General features: G+C 46.0%; 1 protein-coding gene across 3 annotated transcripts in view; it reads right to left on the reverse strand.

Annotated features, from left to right (window-relative positions):
- RALY (RALY heterogeneous nuclear ribonucleoprotein) overlaps positions 1 to 24,560 on the reverse strand; it is a 194,975-nt gene that overhangs the window by 150,047 nt on the left and 20,368 nt on the right. The window contains exons 9-11 of one of the 3 annotated variants that reach the window (XM_057312584.1): positions 21,343 to 21,533; positions 16,140 to 16,311; positions 15,190 to 15,289 (exon numbers count right to left, since the gene is read on the reverse strand). The gene's annotated coding sequence lies outside the window, so the exon portion shown is untranslated. Of the gene's footprint in view, positions 1 to 2,538; positions 2,860 to 4,369; positions 4,442 to 15,189; positions 15,290 to 16,139; positions 16,312 to 21,342; positions 21,534 to 24,560 lie in introns of those variants that run through there. The other 2 variants (XM_057312585.1, XM_048222384.2) reach the window with 2 other exon arrangements.

Raw genomic sequence — 24,560 nt, forward strand, 5'->3', positions numbered from 1 at the left:
TCCCGTCACTTGGGCACACACCACTGGTGACTGTGGCACCCTGTATTGAGAACCCCTCTAGTTCAGAAGTCAACTGCGCCACCCACTCCTCTTTGATTCCAGACCCTTGCCCCTGCTGGCTTGATTCCTCCCTTTGATTCTTAAAAGGACCCATATACCCATGTTCACCAAATGCTGTTTTGGGGTTGAAAAGCCTAAGGAATTTCCATAGGAAGTGTTAAAGAGTGTTTAGATTTGAGAAATGTATTTTCTCCTTTTCCTGCAAGACTTCACACTCCCAGATCTCACCTTATAGGTAGGGTCTGATCTTGACCCTTCAGCTTGACACTCAGCTCTGCCCAAGGTCATGGGTAAAAGGGAAAGGAAATAGGGAAAGTTCAAAGTAACAAGATTGGATTCCTTCACTAAAAGGACCCATGCTCTCTCAGTTGGCCCTTCTTCCCTCCACCTGCTCCAAAAACTGCTGGAATTAAACCCCCACAGCCTAAGAGTTGGTTTTGAACACTGGTCACCAGTTACAGACTCCCTTTCCATTTATGGTCATTTTCCCTGTGGGTCTTTATGTCCTTTCTTTCAGGGCCCTCAGGTGGGCTCATCCCAATCAACCAGAAAGGTTATGATCATGTTTTATCTCAAAAGAAAACGGCACAGGGTCTTGGTTTGGGACCTCCCAGGTAGCTCCTGGCTCATATGCAAATTCTCCCAGGTCATCCCCAGCTTCAGCTCTGCAAACCAAGGGTTAACTTTGAGGGGCATAATTATGAAGGCACAGAATGTCCTTTGTGGCACAATTCCCCAGAACGTGAAGTACCAACATCCTTGTAACTCGCAATTTCAGAGGGAAGGGTCTAGAAGAGTCCAGGAGAATCTGCTGCACTTGGATAGGGAAGTGGCTAAATTATTTTACAGTCCAGAACACCTAACATCCCACTTTATGACTACTTGGAAAGCCAAGAGGGATAAATCCAGGGCAGTGCTCATGGAGACCAGAACTTGAACCTGGTAACACAGGAACATTTTCCCCCTCTTCGGGTCCAGTCTTTCTCTCGCCCGTTCCCTTTGGCCAGCTTCCCTGCTCCTATTTCCACATAATGTCCACATGCCACCTAAGTTTGTGTTTCCCCAGCAGCAAACCCTAAAACAAGGATCCACGTGCAAGTCATTTACTCGAGAGGCACACCAGCAAATGCTGGTCAGGGAATGGAAAGTGAGACAGGGAAAGTAAGGGAAGGATGCATGATTGGCCAGTTGCCACTGTGCAACAGGATCTCGAACCTACCAGAGAGCTCTGGACATGGTGCAGAACATGGGTCAGAGTTAACCCACCCAAGGGGTGAGGGTTATTCACCCCCCTCTGCAGTGTTCACCCCCCAACAGCAATCAGTCCTTGGTGGAGGACCCCCCCCTGAGCATTAACCCTATGGTACTCCGGCTTTCCCTGTATGCCTGTGAATGCACTTTCAATGGAAAGCAGCCAGATTAAAGCCCTCAGGCGGAAGGTGGCAGGTCCCAGGTGTTTGCAGTAAATGGTGTTCAGGGTGTTGAGCAGGGGATCTCACATGGATGCTGCATCAGTCATGGCTTCTTCCTTGCCCCGGCGAAATGCTCTGTAAATTTTCATCACTAGTGCTTGCCCTTTGTCATGGGCTGAATTATGTCCTCCTAAACTTCATATGTTGAAGCCCTAGCCCCCCATTCTTTAGAAAGTGACTGTATTTGGAGAAAGGGTCTTTGAAGAGGGGATTAAGTTAAATTGAGACTATTTGCGTGAGCTCTGACCTAACTGGTGTCCTTGTAAGAGGAAATTTGGACACACCTCAGGGATGCGCACACACAGAGAAAAGACCACATGAGGACACAGAGAGAAGGTGGCCACCTGCAAGCCAGGGAGAGGGAGTCCTCAGGAGAAACCAACCCTCCAGCACCTTGATCTTTGACTTCTAGCCTCCAGAACCGTGAGAAGTTCCCTCCCTCCCACCCTTCCTTCCTTCCTTCCTTCCTTCCTTCCTTCCTTCCTTCCTTCCTTCCCTCTTTTCTTTTTTTCTTTCTTTCTTTCTTTCTTTCTTTCTCTTCCTTTCTTTCTTTCTCTCTCTTTCTTTCTTAGAGAGGGAGAGAGAGAGAAAGAGAATCTTAGGTAGGCTCCACACCCAGCACAGCCTGACACAGAGCTCAATCTCACAATCCTGAGATCGTGACCTGAGCCAAAATCAAAAGTCAGACATTTGGGGCGCCTGGGTGGCTCAGTCGTTAAGCGTCTGCCTTCAGCCTAGGTCATGATCCCAGCATCCTGGGATGGAGCCCCACATGGGGCTCCCTGCTCAGCGGGGAGCCTGCTTCTCCCTCTCCAGCTCCCCCTGCTTGTGTTTCCTCTCTTGCTATCTCTCTCTGTCAAATAAATAAATAAAATCTTAAAAAAAAAAAAAAAAAGTCAGACCCTTAACTGACTGAGCCACCCAGGCGCCCTGAGAAACACATTTCTGTTGTTTAAGCACTCAGCCTGTGGCATTTTGTTATGGTAGCCCATGCAAACTAACTCACCCTTCCCTGTTTCTGTTTCTTCATCTGCAGAGTTGCCTCTGGTTGGACCAGCTCATCTTTTCAAGCCAGGCCACCAGTCAGAAGTGACTGAGCCATCTTTGGGTGAGGTGTCCGTTTCAGTTCAATCAGCTGTTGGGGGGAAAACAGGGCCACATGGCCCGCACTGTGAGTGAGGACTGATCTCTGGAAAGGAAGCATCGTTGGGGAAGGCACCCCAAATATGTCCGCACCTTGGCCTTCTGCGATAGTCCTAAGCTGAGGTGGCTAGTCATCCGTGTGCTTGCTTTACTCTTGGGCATCTCCAGCCACTGTGTCCTTATCCTAGAAATAGATCATCCAGGGAAATAAGCCAGAGCAATGCTCAACATCGAGGCGCTGCTTCAGAGAACCCACAGCTCAGGCCATGTGTTGGCTAGTTTCTGGGCTGGAAGACTGTGATCTCGAAAGGCCCCCTGTCCACTGGGGCTGAATCAGACGTTGAGAGGCATAGCTCGCCTTGTCTTGAAAACAGCAGGATGTGAAGCTGACAGTTAATTAGATTAATTAGGAAACCATGCCTTAAAATATAATGTTGTTTTCATGAGCTTTTAAAGCCTATCAAAATGTTTGCTGAGCTTTATGGCTGGTAATTAACAACCTCGTAAAAATATACAAGGAAACAAGGAGATAGATGTCAGGGAGCTAATGAATGTGACAGCTGCCAGACACACAGACAGAGCCTCGTTCTGGCCTTCTTATCTGCTAAATTCGAATCCCAACTCTGCTTCAACTTTCTATGGCCTCAGACGAGTTCCTCACCCTCTCTGGTGTCATACGCTTCTCTAACGAGAAGGCTGGATGACTGCTAAGTCCCACACCAGCTACATTTCTTGGCCCTTCCCTTTCTTGTACCTCACAGCACAGGCCTGCAGGCTCTACTGCTGTGAGGGCAATTAAAGCATCCAGGCCTAAGTGTCCACACAATAGGTAGGGTTCTAGTATCTCAGGGAGATCCTCAACAGTCAGTCCCTGGAAGTGGACATACAAACCTTTTGTGGCCAAAGGTCCATTCCACCTTCTTTGGCAACAAGATTTTCCTTTGTGAAATCTCTCCATCCCAGATCTTGGTCCCTGTGTTTTAGACAGGGTTGATTCTACCCTTGGCCTTGCAGTGTGGGTCTTTGTCTCAGCTTCAGCAATCAGAGCATCTCAATCTCCTGACCACAGGGATTTGTTCAGGGATGGCCAACTGACCCAGTCAGAGCCAATGAGGCACAACAGAGAGGCGCTCTGTTCAGTTCCACTGGGATGATTCAGGCCTAAGATTGTTGGCAGCCATTCCTGCACATGTGAAGTGTGAACACCAATCCAGCATGGAGCAAGGCTGAGCCATATGATGGAAAGAGACCAAATTATAGTACCATTGTTTGGGTCCCCAAGTTTAGCCATGTCTTAAATTTACTGTTGGACTTTTTGATTACATGAACCGAAAAGTTCCCTTTATTTGTTTTAAGCCATTTTGAGGTGCATTTTCTATCAGCTGCAGACAAGAGTTCTAACAGTTATCTGGTGTGTTTGTGAATATAGGTGTGTGTGTGTGTGTGTGTGAGAGAGAGAGAGAGAGAGAGAGAAACAGAGGAAAAAAATTTTTTTAGTGAAAGTACATGCTAGAATTTGCACCTGTTTCCTATGTGTAAAATATCATTTGTCCTCTTTTTCTCTTTGAGAATTCCTATTTATCTTCTCAAAGCCCATCTTAGTGGCATCTCCTCTTTCTTAGTTCCTGAGGCAGGCAGTCACTCCCTCCTCCATGCCCTTGTGGTGGGTTGCTAGGTGAAGTTTCTCCATATACCTTTAACTTGGGGACCCTCCACAACTGGACTGGGATGGATACATAGGACTTTCACTTGCACCTGAGTCAAACTGTCAGAAGGGAGAGAGGGAAAAACCTTCAGTGGTTGTTGACAAGATTTCATTATATCACCAATGCCCCCTTTGTAAGAACACACAAGATAAATTCCCAGAAAAAGTTGTCTCGAATAATTGGTAGGTTCATTTCTGGAAGAGAATGATAGTTGTGGAATCCATTTGGGTTTCCTTTTTTGATTTTACCCAGGGGACCCAAAACTAAATCAATGTTCTTGTTGAGGTCACCAGTGACCTCCATGTTGCTAAATCCAATGGTCAGTTCTCATTTCTCAGCTTACTTATCCCATCAGCTGCGCTGAACACAGATGACCTCTCTCTCTCTCTCTCTCTCTCTCTCTCTCTCTCTATTTGGCTTTCAGCACCATTTAAGCTCTTGGTTTCCCTCCTATCTCATTGGCAACTTCTCAGTCTTTTCATTGATTCTTCCTCTTCTCCCCAACCTCTTAACATAGGAAGGTCAGAGGGTCTGGTACCTCATCATGTTCTTATCTTTGTGATACTACCTTCATTGGCAATCTCATCTAGCCTTGGGACTTTAAAGACCATTTCCCTGATTATGATGCCCAAATTTCTATCAATAGCCTGGCCCTTCCTCCTGAATTCTGAACCTATACGTCCAACTGCCAATTTTATAAATCTTCTTAGACATCTGTATTAGTCAACTTGGGCTGCCATAACTAGATACCACAGACTGGAGGCTTAAACAGTAGACATTTATTTTCTTATAGTCCTGGAGGCTGAAGTCTAAGATCAAGGTGCCAGGAGGGTTGGTTTCTGATGTGACCTCTCTTCCTGGCTTGTAGATAGTCACCTTCTCACTGTGTCCTCATACAGTATTTCCTCTGTGTGCATGACGATAGATTCACTGGATGTCTCTTCCTCTTCTTATAAGGACACCAGTCTATTGGATTGAGGCTCCATTCTTTCGACCTCATTTAACCTTAATTACTTCCGTGAAGTCCCTATCTCCAATACAGTCACAATGAGGGTTAGAGCTTCAATATATGGATTTTAAGGGCACCTGGCTGGCTCAATCAGTAGAGCATGGGACTCTTGATCTCAGGGTCATGAGTTCAAGCCCCATGGTGGGTGTAGAGCTTACTTAAAAACAAAAGCAAAACATACAGATTTTAAGGGAACATCTATTCAGTCTATAACACTATATCCAACAGGCACCTCAAACTAAACACATCCAAGACTGAGTTCCTTCTCCCCAAACCTATTCCACTCATGGCTTTTCCCAGCTCAGAAAATGAAAACTCCCCCCCTTTTGGCTACCCAGGCCAAAACCCTTGGGGACATCCCTGACTCCTTTATCTTTTTGTTTCGTATCCCCTCCTCCAAGCCATCAGCAAATCCTATGGCCTCTACCTTTAAAATATAAAATATATCTTGTACCCAACCACTTCTCACCTCCTCACTGCTTCCACTTTATTCCAAATCCCCATGATCTCTTGCCTGGATCATGATAATATTCTCCTAAATGCTTTTCCTGCTTCTGCCCCTATCACCCTCCAGTCTATTTTACTCCTAGTCTCCAAAGAGATTCCTATTAAGCCGTAAGTCAGGTTGTACCTTCCTCTGCTCCTGCAGCGGCACCATCATGCTTGGAAGTAAAAGCCAAAGTACATATGTGGCCTGCAAGGCCCCACGTGGTCCGTCTTCTTGTTACCTCTTTGACTTTGTCTCCTATTGGGTGACTTGGCTTCATGCAAAGATGATGACTAGTGGTCATGGGAATGGGTGAGGTCACTCAGGGCAGGGGAGTTAAGCCAGAAGAGAAGAAAAGATAAGGGAAGGGGAAGGGAGGGCAGGGGAGGGGATGAACTGGGAGGGGAGGGGAGGGGAAGGGCAAAGAAGAGAAGAGGGAGGGGAGGGGAGAGGAGAGGGCACAGGGAAGAGGTTGGAAAAAAAGTGAGCAGAGAAGGGGCAGCTAGAGGACTAGGAGAGGAGCCAGCAGAGATGGGTCCACCAAAGCCCAGGAGAGAGATGTCTCCAGAAGAAACAATCTCTTACTGAGGGCCCACAAGGCTAAACATCTCATCTTTAATTTCCCTTTCGTGCTGTTAAAAATTTTAAACCTTTTTAAATGATGAGCAATTTGTCAGCGAAGCAGTTGGCAGCCAAGCCCGCTAAGGAGAAAAAATATTAGCATCTTTCAACTGGTCATTTTTTTCCCCTTTTCAGCATAAGCAGGCCAGAACCAGTATCCATTATTAATAGATGCATGTTTTATTAAAGGTATAAAGACCAAAGATTTGTAACTTTAATAATCCAGATTCTTATTTTAAATTCTCCAACATTATTATTTATTGATCAGCGGAGGATGTTTCTTTTGCAATTGCCAATCTGCCAATTCCTGGAGGGGAAGTAGAAGTGGTGGAATTAGGGGAGCTAGCACTGACACCGACTTATTCAAGGGTGGGCAACAAAACTCCCACAAAATGAGCACCCCCTCTGGGCCGGGCCCTGGGCCAGAGGTAGTGCATAAGAAGCAGGATGACAAAGACAGGACCCTCCCCTAATTGGGCAGACAAAAAAATATACAATGTATGAACAGCGCAATAATTTGGGTGTATATGGGAAGTAGAGTCGAGCCGTTAAAAAGCTTTTCTCTGGAATTAGGAAGATTTAAGTCTCAGGGCCACAACTTACCAGCTGTGTGATCTTGGGCATGATATCTTTCCTGTCTGAGTCTCAGTTTCCTCATCTGTAAAATGGGGATGATATGGGTTATCATGAAGATTAACTGCAATAATGGGGCATATAGCTTGCTTGGCATGGTGCTCAGCGCATAGTGAGCCCTTCTCCGTTAAATGCTAGCTAAGGCTGTGGGTAGTGTTATTAGGCACATACTCTGGGCGTTGATTCTTTCTGGAGGGGAGGGGTTAGGAGAAGCTTTCAAAGAGGAGGACAGCTGGTTCTTGAAGGATGATTAGAATTTCAAAAGGTTGACCATCTGTGGGGAAGGTTACTCCAGACAGAGAAAACCACCAGGGAAGTGCGAGCTGCGTTTGGGGAAAGCAGAAGAGCTTGTTGGGGCTGGAGAATAGAGTAGCTGGAGGGGACTGAGGGGAGGTAGCTGCAAAGGAGGGTCCAAAATGATGCAGAGGGCCTCACAGGAGAAGGGGTCCAGGTTTGCCTTAAAGGTTATGGGGAGCCTTGCAGGTGTTTTTCTGTTTTTGTTTTTGTTTTTTAATTGAGGCAAAAAACAAAAACATGTAACATGAAATTTACCATCTTAGGGGCTCCTGGCTGGGTCAGTCAGTAGAGCATGGAACTCTTGACCTTGGGGTTAGAAGTTTGAACCCCCACGTTGGTTATAGAGATTACTTACAAATAAAATATATTTTTTAAAGATTTTATTTATTTATTTGAGAGAGAGACAGATAGTGATAGAGATAGCAAGAAGGAGCATAAGCAGGGAGGAGAGGGAGAAACAGGCGCCCACTGAGCAGGGAAGCCGATGACAACAGGGAAGCCCAACGTGGGGCTCGATCCCAGGACCCTGAGATCATGACCTGAGCCGAACGCAGCTGCTTAACTGACTGAGCCACCCAGGCGCCCCTAAAAATAAAATCTTTTTTAAAAAGTTACTGTCTTAACCACTTTTTCTAAAAAGATTTTATTTTTTTAAGTAATCTCTATACCCAACATGGGGCTCAAACTCATGACCTCGAGATCAAGAATTGCATGTTCTACCCACTGAGTCAGCCAGGCACCCCCACCATAACCATTTCTAACTGTACAGTTCAGTGGTATTAACTATATTCATATTGTTGTACAAAAGATCTCTAAAACTTTTTCATTTTGCAAAACAGAAACTCTGTATCCATCAAACAACAACTCCCCCATTTTGCGCTTCCCTGAACTCTGGGGAACCACCATTCTACTCCGTTTCTGTGAGTGTTGACTACTGTAGATACCTCATGTAAGAGGAAGCATACAGTCTTTGTCCTTTTGTCACTGGCTTATCTCACTTAGCAGAATGTCCTCTAGCTTAGGGGCGCCTGCGTGGCTCAGTCAGTTAAGCCTCTGACTCTTGATTTCGGCTCAGGTCATGATCTCAGGGATGTGGGATCGAGCCCTATGTCAAGCCCCATGTCAGGCTCTCAGGCTCGGTGCTCAGCATGGAGTCTGCTTGTCCCTCTCTCTCTGCTCCCCTCTCCCACCTTCCCCCACTCTCCCTCTCCCCCCCCCCGCCCCTGCTCTCTCTGAAATAAATAAATATTTTAAAAAAGGAACGTCCTTTATTAGCATTAGTGCACTAATGCAACTAATTCTATCAATACTACCATTATCCCCATTGTACAGATGAGGAAATTACAGCATATCACTTGCCTGAGGTCACAGTGATAACAGGCAAGCAGGAATTCAAATCCAAGCAGTCTGGCTCCAGATCATTCCAGGGAATCCCTGGGAGAGCTTTAAAATATCCGAGTGGGGCGCCTGGCTGCCTCAGTCGGTAAAGCATGAGACTCTTGATCTCTGGGTTGTAAATTTGAGCCCCACATTGGGTGTAGAGATTGCTTAAAAATAAGATCTTTTTTGTTTTAAAAGATTTTACTTATTTGTCAGAGAGAGAGAGAGCACAAGCAGGGGGAGCGGGAGAGGGAGAAGCGGCTCCTCACCGAGCAGGGAGCCCGATGTGGGGCTCAATCCCAGGACCCTGGGATCACAACCTGAGCTGAAAGGCAGATGCTTAACCGACTGAGCCACCCAGGCACCCCCAAAATAAAATTTAAAAAATAATAAATAGGGTGCCTGGGTGGCTCAGTCGGTTAGGCATCTGCCTTCGGTCCATGTCCTGGGATCGAGGGGATCAAGCCCTGCATTGGGCTCCCTGCTCAGCGGGGAGCCTGCTTCTCCCTCTCCCTCTGCCTGCTGTTCACCCTATTTGTGCATGCTCTCTCTTTGTCAAATAAATAAAATCTTTAATAAATAATAATAATAAATAATAAAATACCAGATTTCTGGATCCACCCTGGATCTGCACAGCAGAGCCTCTAGTATGGCCCCAGGCATCAACCTCTAAGACACTCTCCAGGCTAAAGGTGAGCCTTGAAACTGAGGGTTCTGTGGGGACAGACAAAGCCTGAGTCTGAGAGAGAGTAGAGCCTGACTCCCCCCACCTTCCCTGAGCACTGATTTTCCTTGGATTCAGGGGTGAGTGACCCTTTAGGGGGAACCCCAAAGGGGTGTCCAGGTCATTCCCATCCCTTCCCCCAGCCCCCAGAGGAAGTAGCCTTCAACCTCCCAACTCCCCCAGTCCTCCAGAGAAGGTTGTGCGGGAATGTGAAGATGTGAGGGAATATAAATGACAAATGAGCCCAAGAAAAGACACCCAACCTCTCTAGTAACCGAGGAAATCAAAATTAAAGCTATAAGAAGATTCCCTGGAAGGTTCTCAAGAGGGAAGGAATGTGGTCAGACACTTTCCTAATCACACTCACCCCTTTTCCACTTGGAACTTGAATGCACTTGAGTACTCTCAAAATATAAATTATTCCCCTTTTTTGGGGGGGGTACATACTATCATGACCGCATTAGATCCGCAAATATCTTGGCATTTAGAAAGGACAACATACTGTCAAACTAGATACCAATAACCAGCAATCACAAGCATAATCACTTTTAAAATTTTAATCTAAAAAAAAGTTCAAAAACACTGCTCTATGCATTGAAGATGAATCTCCCAGACGCTGCAGATGAGCAAAAGCAGCCAGACACACACACACACAAAACCGGATACTAGGTGATTGCATTTATATGAAATTCAAGAACAGACAAAACCAATCTCTGGTGACAGAAGTCAGGATAATGGTTCTCTTCAAGCTAGTGACTGCAAAGGAACATTCGGGGGACTGGAACTATCCTGCGTCTTCATCTATGAGGGGATTACGTGGGTGTACCCCAAGTAAAAATTCACTGGGTGATAAATTTATAATGTATGTACTTTACGTGTACAGCTCATACCTTAATAAACATGTTTTGAAGAGTTGGCTTATTATGTCTTTCTGGTTATCCGTGCCTTTCACTAAAATCTGGATGGTGACTCAACACTGACGTGACTATCTACAGCATACACAGCCACTCAGGGAAGGCAAGTGGCAGAAGCAAAGGTAGGTCAGGTTCTGGCTTTCTACCCACAAGCAGCTGGCACGTGGTTCTGGACTTAGAACAAGGATCACAGCTGGAGGGGACTACCCAGGGCCAATCAGGTTCGATGCCACTGAGATCCCAGTTCCCACACACACATGCCCCGAAAGAGCCAAGGCCAGGCCTGGACAGTCCACTCCATCAGGCAACTGGCTCAGTCAGAAGGCAGCCAGACGCAAGAGGCCAGCATGGGCAGGGTCACTTTGGGATGGGAATAGATGAAGCGTTAGTTAACAGGTGCCCTGGCCACAGGGATCTGTCTGGATCAAAGACAAGAATGGAGCTGGCCCATGGGGCAAGGGTGAGGCCAGAGTCAGCAGGAAGGAGCATTAGAAAAGGACATCAGGCGGCACCTAGGTGGCTGAATTGGTGAGGTGTCTGACTCCTGTTAATAGGATTCTCACCTCCCAGTGGGACCACATGCCAGGAGGCCTGGGCTTACAGTGGGGACAGGAGACTGGATGAAAGATGTTCAACCAGCCCAGATGGAAACCAGAGATACCCAGTTCCTGCTCAAGGTTACACAGCAAGTCAGCCACCGATCCAGGTCAAGACCCCACACATTCTATACGCTATGGGTTTCTTCCCACCACTCCAGCAATACCCCAAGACCCCAAGATCATTTCTATTTCCCCCTTCGGATGCTCTACAACCTATATACCACGTGTTTTCAGCTTAAAAAAAAAAGAAAGAAAAGAAACTTACTTCTTGAGTCTATGACAACTTACATCATCTTGAAAGTGAAAAAAAAAAAAAAAACCCACACCACCCACTTTTAATACAGATCTTTGCTGTATTGGGAAGTACAAACAAACCAAAAGAGTGATAATTAGTTCTAAATTCAGGCGAGGTTTATGGAACGTGAACCGTTTGGGTAATCGGCTGGGGTGGTGCCATGAAGTGGTAATTAATTTGTTTTTTCCTTAAAATGTTTTACTTAATTAAGGGAGGTGCTGATTTATATACACCCATCCCCTGGGGATGGTTTATAAGGCAAGAGAAAATTCCGACTGTCTCCTTGCCACGTTTCTCATCGAATTATTTCGTTACGTTCAGATACACTTTTGTAACACTGATTGTGACAGATCCTGGAGTTATGGGCTCATAAATCCTGGGGGGGAAGCTGGAGACGTACACTTAATGGGAAATATTCTCATAATCAAAAGAATATTTCAAGCTGTGACAATGCAGGCCAAGAGAGGGAGAGGGAGCGCTTTTCCTTCAAAGAATAACGGGTTGCTGAAACCAAGCCAGCACCTGCAGCTTTGTCTACTTCTCAGTCCGCTGGGCTCCCGAATCTCAGCTTGCAGAGGGTGGAAGTCAGGAGGAGTTTGCTCTAGTCCAGGCTCCACCATAACTTCCTTTGAGCTGATCTTTTATTTATTCAACATATATTTAATGAGCACCTACAATGTGGCAGGCACTGTGTTACATGCTGAGGATACGGTGTGCACAAGACAGTTTTGTTTCCTACCTTCACAGAACTTAGAGTCTAATGGGAAAAAGAACAAACACACAAAAGAATAAATAAGTGATAAGCATAATCCCTCCCTATGATCTAGCAATTCCATTCTCAGGCATACACCCAAGAGAAATGAGTGTGCATCTGTTGAAAGATATGAATAAAAATGTTCATAGCAGCGTTATCTGATAGCTCCGAATCAGGAATAGCCATCAGGTCCATCATCAGAGGAATGGATAAATAAATTGGGGTATGTTTACATAGTAGAATACTGCATAGCAATAAAAAAGAGCTTACTGCATGTAACCACACACAAAAACACAGCTGAACCTCACAAACAATGATGGATGAAAGAATTTGAACAAAAGGTGTGCAAACCATATGATTCCATTTATACGAAGTTCAAAAGCAGGCAAAATGAATATGACAAATCAGAAGTCAGGATAGTGATTACCTTTGGAGGAAGAGGCAGAGGAGCGTTGGAAGCATTCCACGTCCTGATACAAAAAGTGGTTATGCATATACATATGTACAAATTCATTGGCCTGTGCGCATAAGACATAGGTACTTGACCCAGGCATATTATACCTCAATTAAACTTCTAAAAGAGCGAACATTCTTAAGGAATGAAGAGTTGAAATAATTTCACATCATGATGAGAGACATGAAGAAAATAAAACTAGGTAACACGGAGGGTTATATGAAGGTGGGGGTGGAAGATGGGCAATATTAGGTAGAGAGGCCCGAAAAGGCCCTTCAGTACGGTGGCTTCCATCTGATACTGGAATGTCAGGAAGGAAGCTGCCCATGTGAAAATCCACGGAAAGAGCATTCCAGAGAACCAACAAGGGCAAAGGCCCTTAGGGGGGGCATCTTGGCAGGTCTCAGGACGAACATGGAGACCAGAGTAGGGAGAGGGAGAACAGAGGAAGGGGCCAGAGGGGCTGTCAGCAGCTGGGCAAGAAGAGCCCTGTAGGCCGTGTAAGAGCTTGAATTTTATTCTAGGGGTGATATGAGCCACTGGAGGGTTTAAATTGGAGGGTTTCAACGGACCTGATTATTTATTTATTTGTTTTTGAAGTTTTTTTGTTTTTTTTTTTTGAAAGAGAGAGAGAGAGCGTGGGGGAAGGGGCAGAGAAGAAGGAGGAAAGAGAATCCTCAAGCAGACTCCCTGCTGAGCCCAGAGCCCAACACAGGGCTCTATCCCATGACCCTGAGATCATGACCTGAGCCAAAACCAAGAGTCAATCGCTTAACCAACTAAGCCACCCAGGCACACCAACCTGATTTTTTAAAATTGAGGCCTTAGATCTATCAGAATGGGGAAAAGAAAACACCCAAACCTGACAATACCAAGATGGGGAGGATGTTGAGCCACAGAAACTCTCACATATTGTTGGTGGTGATGTAAAATGGTACAACCACTCTGGAGAACACCTGGACAGTTTATTACAACGTTAAACATACAGTTACCAAATGACCCAGAAATCCACCTCTTGGTATTTACCAAGTGAAATGAAAAACCCACATGCAAATATTTATATCAGTTTTATTTATAATCACGAGAAACTGGAAACAATCCAAACACCCCTCGGTTGCGGAATGAATGAACACACTGTCATACAGTTGTATCACAGACTGCCACGCAATAGTAAGAAGCACAATCGAGTCATACCTGCAACGACTTGGATAATCTCAAGTGCTAAGTGAAGAAAGCCGGACACAAAAGGTCACCTATCGTGTGGTCCCATTTATAAGACATTCTGAAAAAGGCAAAGCTATGGTGATGAACAACAGATGGGTAGTTGCCAGTGGTTCAGGGAGAGGGGAGGGTTTGACTACAAAGGGGCAGCATGAGGGAATTTGGGGGGGAAATCAAACTGTTCAGGATCTTCACTGTGGATGGTGATGGTGGTTTCCGACTCTGCGTTTTCAAAACCCTTAGAACTATACACCAAAAAGAGTGACTCTAACTGTACATAAATTTTAAAATAATTTTTAGGGTCTCCTGGGTGGCTCAGTTGGTTAAGCATCTGCCTTCAGCTCAGGTCATGATCTCGGCGTCCTGGGATCGAGTTCAGCGGAGCCCACTTCTTCCTCTCCCTCTGCCTCCCTCTCCCTCTGCCTGCTGCCCCCCTGCTTGTGCTCTGTGTTAAATAAATAAATAAAATATTTTTAAAAATAAAATAATTTTTAAATGTAAAAAAATTAGGTTGTATTTTCCTATTAAAACATAAAGACAAAAGAAAGAAAGAAAGAAAGAAAGAAAGAAAGAAAGAAAGAAAGAAAGAAAGAAAGAAAAAAGGAAGGAAGGAAGGAGGGAAGGAGGGAAGGAAGGAAGGAAGGAGGGAAGGAAGGAAGGAGGGAAGGAAGGAAGGAAGGAAGGAAGGAAGGAAGGAAGGAAGGAAGGAAGGAGAAAGAAAGAAAGAAAGAAAGAAAGAAAGAAAGAAAGAAAGAAAGAAAGAAAGACAGACTATCTGAAAAGTTGAGCCATATTGATTTAAGAACATCCAAAAGTGGGGGTCTAGGCCCTCCCAAGCATGAGCTGGGGAAAATGTCACACAATCACACCCAACTTTGCCTAGAGCCATTGATCCCCTTCATGGGGTGGGATGGTCTTAGAAGCAGACCCAAAGAAGGATTCCTGTACCAGTGATTTGTTAAGTAAGTGCTCCTACGAGAAGCTGGATGTGGGTGTGGAAGACAGGCAGGAGAAAAGGGCAGACAAGAGCTAGACTTCAGCCTTGGCCTGATCCCACCCAGAGCTGAGGAATGTAAGTTACAAAGAGAGGGCAAGCAGGAGCCAGAAGGTGTTATCTCTACCATCACCGGTTCAGCAGTTAGAAGGATAAAGAAGTTGACTGTTTGAAATCCTCACCTTTCAGACGTAGGTTCTTTATTCATATTCCAGGATCATCCATTTTCAGGGATTGATCTTTGGAAAAACCACCACCATAACAACCACAACACAAAGCAAAAACTAAGTTATAAATGAACTGTTTGGCTGCACTGTATGTTACTTTTGCTTATTGTCATCGACAATTTGGACAGAAAGGTTACTCATATGTGTAAAAATGCATAAAAATTCTAAATGAAAACAAAAAAGTACAGGGACTGCTCACCGAAGCTTCTGGTGACCCCCAGGGTGGGCTCAGGGAATATGGGCAAGACACTGATCCAAATGAGACGCTGTGGTTCACACATTAAATCTCGTCCGTCCTCCTGTGAGATAGATACTATTTCTGTATTCCGTATTTCAACAAGTCTACAACGGTATCAATCAAAACACACATCATTATTTTGTTACCACCAAGAAAGAAAAAATGCTACTGCTTAAAAATACAGCGTACCATCAATTGTGAGATACAGCCCAATTCCAGAGATGTAAAATGTGAAAAACCATGCATCTTAGAATCAATAAAATATGGCACATCCCCATTTTGCAGATGAGAACACCAGGCAACAAGAGTTAATGCTTTGTCCAAAGTTACGTAGCTAATAATGAGCAGGGCCACGATTCAACCTGGGCCCATCTAACCCCAAAGCCTGAATCTTCTGAACCCCTGCAGGATAATCTGCTGAGTGTTACTGGACAGCTTGAACACTGGACTGTGAATGGTGCCCCCCAGGATTGGGCAGTGCTTATCCAGCTGTAATTAGTGGTTCTATACTTGTTCCACTGAGCCCAGCTGAGATGGGGGGGTTGGAACCTTCTCAGAAAGCTGGGGATATACCCCGAGCCAAAGTACTAGGGTGGGAACAAGCAAGGAGCACGGGGCTAGACATCAGCCTGACCTTGGCAGGGAATGTACACTGGGAAACTCAGAGAGATATGAGCCAACAGACGAGGTGGCCTTGAATAATAGGCCACCTGCAAAATGTTCTCAACCTCTCCTACTTCCTCCGGGGCCCAGTTTCTGGCATTGCCAGTTACCAAGTGCCTGATGACAAAACGAGCTCTTCAAGACTCACCCTGCTCTAAAATCAAGACCTTGTCCACCACTGCTCCTGCTTCTGAGAGATCTTCCCGAGGTCTAGCAATGATCAGACATCCACCTCACTCACTGCTTACCTGGCTTTGAGGCTGAGTTGTTGATATTCCTGTCATGGTCCATCCTGGTGTATTTCTTCATCTTATTTTTTCCAATGCCACTGGGTGAGTTTTATCAAATGTAAGAAATAGATACTTGTCCAAATGCATGACCTTAGAATCCTTGGTCCCTGGTGAGGTTTTAGGACGTTCCCTGGAAATGATACTCTGTCTTACACATTAGGCATATCCTGGATATCCACAGGATTTGGGAAAGAAGCTGATGGAATTTATTTTTTATCTCTTCCTCCACTCTATCATTCCAAAATATCCACATTAGAGGCTGCCTGGCTCGGCAGGTGTAAGCGGCAGGTATTTTGAGCATTACCCTGCCTGCCTGAACTTCCCACTGTGCAGAGGGTCTGTTCATCTGCAGCCAGGGCCTCGAGGACAGCGTAAGTATGGCTATATCTCTGGGCTCCACCAGAGTGGAGAAGGTCCCAGCAAAGAGGCAGAGCACACTACCATGTAGCCAGCGCTTTCCCGTCACTCCTTTCCTGGGACCTCACGTTCTCCCCAGCCATGCTGCTGAGTGTATCATCCAGAAGAAGCAACAGAAACCCAGCCCACACTGGTTATAATGGTTCATTGCATGTGTCAGCTGGACTGGGCTAGGGGTGCCCAGATAGCTAGTAAAACACTATTTCTGGGTGTGTCTGCAAGGGTGTTTCCAGAAGAGATCAGCATGTGAATTGATGAACTGAGTAAAGCAGAAAGCCCTCCCTAATGTGGTGGGCATCACCCAATCTGTTTAGGGCCTGAATAGAACAAAAAGAGGGAGGAAGGGTGAATACCCCGTCTTTCTGCATGAGCTGAAATATCCATCTTCTGCCTTCCGACATTGGCCCTCCTGGTCCTCAGGCTTTTAGACTCACACTGGGACTTACATCAGCCCCCCCCCCCAAGTTCTCAGGCCTTTGGATTCAGACTGAATTATACACCAGCTTTCCTGGTTCATGGGACTTCCTGGCTTTCATAACCACACGTACCAGATCCTATAATAAATCTCTTTTTTTTTTTTTGTTTTAAGATTTTATGTATTTACTTGACAGAGCAAGAAAGCACAAGCAGGGGGAGCAGCAGAGGGAGAGGGAGAGCAGGCTCCCTGCTGTGTAAGGAGCCCAATATGGGGCTAGATCCCAGGACCCTGGGATCACGACCTGAGCCAAAGGCAGACACTTAATCAACTGAACCACCCAGGCTCTTCTTATATTTATCTCTATATATCCTACTGGATCTGCTTCTCTGGAGAATCCTGACTAATACACCAGCTTAAGAGGAAGAAAGACCGATTGGCTCCTGCAATGCACAAATGAAGTTAACAACCCAGCCTCAGGCTGCGGAGGGATAGACCTGAACCACCCAATTCCTGGTACCTGGGACTGGAGGCCACCAGGATGCCCTGAATCCCACCCTGTCTCTGCTTCTCAATATGCTAGATTCCTTCTCTCTTACATCAAGTGCCACCATGGTTGCCAACATTCCTTCTCTTCTCACACAGGAGAGAGGAGCTGACTCACTCCGTTACAGATTAAAGGACTCTGGCCCAATTTGGATCAGAGCCCACCAGGAACCAGGCCTCTCAGCCTCGGCCAAGTGAACAGACTAAATAAAAACATGGGGTTCCTTTTAGATCCACAAGGTTAGACGAGAGAGGAAAGGGAATTCCTGGAAGAATGGGGGTGCAGATTCCAGATGGAAGTGGAAATAATGCAAGCATGGAACCTCAGAATCCTTCTCAACACAGCACTCTATCTAGATCACCACTACCCCGGGTCAGACTTATCACATGAGATAAAACCATTAATCTAAACTTTAGACCCCAGACCAATAGAACACAGGGAGGGATCTTCGAGGTCCATCCTCCTTGGAATCCACCAAAATAACCACAACTTTATAAAGGACCTCGCAGACCAATAGCCAAATGATTTGTGACAAGGATTCCAGGATTTTACCAAGTCCCCAAAGTCTTCCTCCCAGCCCACAGAAATAGCTGGTACCCATCAGATGTCCTCTGTCGATAGCTAGTAATGATCACTTAACACATTAGATGGCTGCCATCCCTCATGATGGCAGCTGGGCCCACCAAGCCGTCTGAATATTTTTATTTTGCTCTGTTCCTAACTACGATTGGCACTGGGGAATTTGAATGGCTGCTCGAGGTGTCAAGACAGTTAAACAAACAAAGCCATCATGTCCGTTTGCTCACACACCCATCCTTGGCTCGGCCCTGGCAGAGCTGGAAGGCACTCTGTTCATTTTTCTTAAGAGGCGGCGTACTTCTCCGAATGTCTTTGTTATTATTATTGATCTCCCCAGGTCTCCCTATGGCCAGAAATAAGGAATCCAATTTGATTACGGGTTGATTTGGCCTGCAAGGCAAGATGTGTCAATACAGCAGCTGAGAATCGTGCAGCCACCAATTTGGTTAGAGTTGATCCAGCACATTCAGAGGGAGAGCAAGACCGCCGGCGCCCTTCAGGTGCCCCTTCCACCTGTCAGCCTCCTCCATCCCTTTCTGCTGACCCCCTAACTCAGATGGGAGTTTATATGTAACAAATGGAAGATACTGGCAAGGCTTACACGTTCCACAGCTCTGTATCTAAGCCTCCAGCCCCTCAACCTCTCTCAGAAGTGTGAAGAGGTGATTCATGCTGGCTTTGGAGTCAAACCAACTTGGGTTCAAGTCCTAGCTCTACAACATACAGTGCGGCCTCGGGCAAGTCATTGCTCTGAGCCTCAGCTCCCTCATCTGTAAAATGAATATATTACATTGACGTCCTTTTGGATTGCAATGGCAGAAAACCCCCCTCGTCTTTTGCCTTTCAAACCTTCACCCTCTCAATTCAGCCTTAGCAAGCCTCTTGTAGGTCCCTCCAAAGTGCCACCCACATCTCTTGCCAAAGGCCTTCCAGCCCAACGTATTCTCATGGCTGAACTCTCTTTTCTTTATTTTTCACCTTCAGGTCTCAGCATAGGAGTCATTTCCTCCGGGAAGCTTTCTCTCGCCCTCCTCCCCTTCCCCCAGCTGTCAAGGGCCCTGGCTCTGGTCCCCACCATCCCTCATGGCTCCACCCAGCAATCATCTGCCTCCCCATTAGCCCGGGACACCCTGTGTCCTGTGTCTCTGCCTCCTCAGTACCAGGCCCAGAGCAGGCACCCAATGGATGAATCAAGCCTGTGACAATGAGTTACTGTCCTGGTTACTATTGCTGTGCAACAAATTACCCCAAAACTTATTGGCACACAACCCTTTCTTGGGCTCACAGATTCTGCGGGTCAGGAATTCAGACAGGGCATGGAGGCCACGGCTTTTCTTCACCCCGTGATGTCTGTGGCCCCTGCCGGCAAGATGGGAGGCTGAGAACTGGAGGGGTCACCAGACACACCTCTGGAGGTTAGGTTAGTTACTGGATGAACCTTTAGCTGAAACCTTCAACTGGACCACTTTCAAGTGGTCTGTCCCCATGGCCTGGGCTTCCTTGCGGCCCAGTGGTCTTGGGGTAATGAGCTGCCATTCAGGATGCCAATGCAAGCACTCTGGGGGACAAGGTGGAAGATGCTGTGTTGCCTCTTAAGGCACAGCCTCAGAGGCCGTCCAGAGTTGTTCCCATTGCCTTCGGGGAAGGTAAGAATACGTCTTAAAACTGTTCCGTTTTCTTCCAGCTTCCACTTAGGATGTAGAAAACTGGAAAGAGTATCACTTCCACTTGTGCCACAAGAAAAACCCAGGTAACTGAGATTTTATGACTTTTCTTGTACCTATCAGAGAGCTGAGATCACACAGGGCAACCAACTGGCCCGAAATCTAAAGAGACACAGGCCTTGGGGCCCCTGGATGGTTAAGCGTCCAACTCCTGGTTTCAGTTGTGGTCATGATCTCAGGGTTGTGAGATCCAGCCCTAGCTGGGGCTCTGTGCTCGGCATGGAGTCTGCTTGAGATTCTTTCTCCTTCACCCTCCGCTCCTCCCCCTTGCTCTTGTTCTCTCTCTCTCTCTCTCAAAGCAATAAATAAATAAAAATCCAAAGGGACACAGGCTTCTCCAAGGAAGATGGGACATGAGCCCTTGTTTACTCAGGGCCGATACCAATAAACTGGTTAGAATTCAAATTTTTCAAAAGCTGCAAGGCTGAGTGTGGGCTGGTATGGGGGTGTGGATCTGCTGAGAGCAGCCGACTAACAGGAGATTTGTACCTCCAACAGGCTCTTTGCAGACTGCATTGGGCGCTGTGAGGGAGACTGGGGATGAGAGAGAAAGCCCACCTTGGGGTGCATGCCTAGCGGAGGGAACAGAGGTCACTGCTGGAAGAAAGGCCACAGACACGGGAAGGGACAGCAAGCCCCATGGCCCTCCGTGCCCATTGCAACTGGGGGAAAAGCACAGAAAAATCCCTATACCAGTGAGAGAGGGCTCGATCACTAAGTCCCCCGGTCTCAGAGTGTCTGCCTAAGATGAAAACAGAACCTTAACAACAGAGAGCAGCTCCACACCTTCTACCCCCAGACTAGCAAATACCCAGTAATAGGTAACAGCTGTTTACTGCTGGAGGAGGGCAGAAGCACACAGGACGGTCATAGGCAAACTCTAAAGCTGGGGATGAAACAGGATCGTTGGGGAAAAAGCCCCCCCAGCAACCCAGCTCCCACCCTAAACACAAAGCTGTGCTAGAGGAATTTAAAGAGTGTAATGCACTGAAGGGAATCCTTGGAACAACAAAACCCAAACCCAGCTCAACTCCTGTCCATATTGATCCAACCCCATGCTCAAGACCTGGAAAAGGAAAAGGCATGACCATTACAGGCATAAATACTATTTACTTCAATCTCTACTGTCCTACACAAGACATCCAGCTTGCAACAAAAAATTAGAAGACACACAAGAAGCAAGAGAAAATAACATAGTATCAAGAGACAAATTATAGTGGACTTCTCATCAGAAACTATGCAAAGCAGGGGCCTGCATCTGGCTGGGGTCATGACGTCAGGGTCGTGAGATCAAGCCCAGTACGGAGCCCCACGTGGGCCCCATGTCAGGCCCGGTGCTCAGCACAGAGCCCTCTTGAGAGTCTCTCCATCCCTCTCCCTCTGCCCCTTCCTTGCTCACATGCTCATCCACTAGCTCTCTCTCTCTAAATAAAATCTTAAAAAAAAAAAAAAAAAAAGACTATGCAAAGCAGAAGATACCTTTAAAGTGCTGAAAGAGGTGGCACCTGGGTGGCTCAGTCTGTTAAGCATCTGACTCTTGGTTTCGGCTCAGGTCATGATTCAGGATCCTGGGATCAAGCCCTGCATGGGGCTCCGCACTCAGGGCAGACTCTGCTTGTCCTCTCCCTCTTCCTCCACCTGCTCTCTTGCACGTGCTCTCTCTCCGTCTCCTAAATAAATAAAATCTTTAAAAAAATAAATAAATAAAGTGCTGAAAGAGGTTTCCACCTTTAAAGTTTGGAATGGAGTGACATCTTTAAAGTGCCAAAAGCAAACAAACAAACCCACAAAAAATCCCTGTCAATCCAAAGTTCTATGCCCAGAGGAAATCTCTTTCAAAAGTAAGAAATAAAGATAAGACCTCTTCAGTTAACCAACATCAGAGAATTAATTACCAGCAGACCTTCACGATAAGATGTGTTAAAGGAAGTTCTTCAGGAAGAAGAAATATGATACCAGAAAGAAACTTGTGTCTATGCAAAGAAATGAGAAGTGCTGGAAATGGCATAAATGAGGGCAAATATAAAATTGATTGTTTTAAGTACAGCATGGGGAATATAGTCAATAAGACTGTACTAAGTTTGAATGGTGACAGATGGTAACTACACTTGCTGCGACGAGCATTTTGTAATAGACGTAATTTGTTGAATCACCATATTGTACAGCTGAAACGAATATGTCAACTGTACTTCAATTAAAAATAGAAATAAGACAATAAATAAAATTTGTTTCAAATTTGTAATTACTCAAAGATATTTGACTGTCTAAAGCAAAACAGTAGAAATACATTGTGTGTTTGTAGTACTTGTAAAAATAAAATGCATGATAGAATACCACAAAGGATGGCAGGAAAGAGTTCAGAGCACATTGCTCTCAGGCCCTGACACATGTAAATAAGTATAATATTAATAGAGGGTAGACTGACAAATTAAAGATGCATAAGGTAAGCCCCCAAACAGCCACTAAAGCCACCGCGGTTACCCTACCAGCAGGTATTTATTCCATATCTACCACGTGCTGGATTCCAGGCCAGTGCTGTGGGTATAGGACACTCATGGAGCTCACAGGTGGACAATGGGTCTGTGGTGACAAGCACCTGGCACAGAAATAGCACAGAGGAGATGTCAAGGAATGTGGATTTCTCAGAAGTTTGTCCCACATTCTTAGCTCTTCATCTGGTTTGGGGTCTTCAGGTTATTGAGGATGGACAGAAGGACAGATGTCACAGGTTGTTAAATGTGACTTTTCCCTGTTGCTTCAGAATTAGCAATGGGACCCAGGACAGAAGACAAATAGGTACCAAACTCCTTTCTCAAGATAGTCACCAAGATAGAGAAGGGGACACCTTGGGACCTACTAAGGGGCAGCCAGACGGGCTCTTTTGCTCCCCAAGTGTCCTTCTCTGAATATACAGGTAATGAGGAAGTGCTCTTTGGAGTTGGGTGTTCTGTCTAAGGAGGAGGGGGCAGATGGTATTACGGCCTTCCCTCCCCTGGAGAGGGAGGGGACGCCCATTCCCCCAGGTCAAGCCAAATGAAGGGGACTCCAAGAGAAATCTCAGAAGTTGGGGGGTGTCATTTAGAAGGAGAGACCAGCACCTCATTCTTATTAGATGTCTGCTTAGGCTCACCCATTCCTGGTGACTCTCTTAGTGGGGAAGGACTGGGGAGGGGTGACCAAGCAGAGAGAGGAGACACGTGGAGAAACCTGCACCCCAGCATCTGAGCAACAAGGTTGTGGGAGGTTTCTGGCCCTAGAGGATGTACCTAGAAGATGCTTACATTTACATAAAGAAACTCTGTAAGGAGACACAAGGAACTAAGAAATCTGGTGGGTGATGAGACGTGGACAGTTGAGAGAAATGTGGAAGTGAGACTTTTTCAGTGTGACTAGTTTGATTTTTGAGACCAGTGATCATGTGACTCTGGAGTGTTTTTCCCAGCACCACCTAGCAATTCTCCAATCTTAGTGGACACTGACTGGGTGTCTGACAATTTAGCTCAACTCCGTCACCACCTGCCTGGAGATAGCATCAAATCCCACGGGTTAAGGGCTCAGTCCCACAAGACTGCCCCCACTTTAGCTATAATAGGAAGTTCTCACAACTCCCTCCCTGGGTTCAATGAATTTGCCAGAGCAGCTCAGAGAAACATTTGCTCACATTTACCAGTTTATTGTGAAGGATATTATGAAGGATAGAGATGAAGAACCAGGTGAAGAAATACAAGGAGCGAGGTCCAGAAGGGTCCTGAGTGCAGAGCTTCTGTCCCCACAGAAGTGGGATGTGTCCCCTTTCTGATGGATACAGTCACCAGCTTGGAAGTTCATCAAATCAAGTGGTTCAAGAATTTTCATAGAGCTTAACTTCCAGCCCCAATCCCTTCCCAGAGGTCGATGGGTGGAGCTGAAAGTTCTAACCCTCTAATCACTTGGTCTTTCTGGTGACCAGCTCCATCCTGCAGAACTTTCTAAAAAGTGACCTAATAAATATAATAAGGTGTGGTTGAAAGGGTTTTGAATAATAGAAGAAACCTTTATCACTCTTATCATTTCAGAAATTCCAAGAGTTTTAGGAGCTCTGTGCCAGCAAAGGGGTGAGGACCAAATATATATTTCTTATTATAAGTCATAATATTACAATAATCAATTCTAAAAAATTAACTAGCAGGGGTGCCTGGGTGGCTCAGCCAGTTAAGCATCTGCCTTCGGATCAGGTCATGATCCTGGGGTCCTGGGATGGAGCCCCATGTGGAGCTCCCTGCTCAGCAGGGAGCCTGTGTCTCCCTCTCCTCCCTGCTCGTGCTCTATCTCTGTCTCTCTCTTTCAAATAAATAAATAAAATCTTTTAATAAAAAAAGAGAAAGAATAAGAAAAAAAAACCAAAAAATTAAATAGCGAACACAGCAAGAGTACAGAGGGTGAGGAATGGGAGCTAAAGTCGGCAAGGCTGAGTATGCTATTTATTTTGCGATTAATAGGGAGCCATAGAAGGAGCCATATAAAAGCAGGGGATAGAGACATGTGTGGCATGACCAGACATGTAAGAGGCCAGCATGGAGGGTGGTTTACAGGGGGCAAGGCCAGAGCTAGGAGAGCAGCATCAAGGAGGCAGGTGTGATCATCCAGGCAAAGTACACGGCCACTGAGCCAGGGCTGAGATCTAGGGTGGGTGGGGAGAGTTGGTGGGGTGGAGGGGC

This window comes from Ursus arctos, unplaced genomic scaffold (assembly GCF_023065955.2).
Source record: "Ursus arctos isolate Adak ecotype North America unplaced genomic scaffold, UrsArc2.0 scaffold_16, whole genome shotgun sequence".
Classification (NCBI taxonomy): Eukaryota; Metazoa; Chordata; class Mammalia; order Carnivora; family Ursidae; genus Ursus; species Ursus arctos.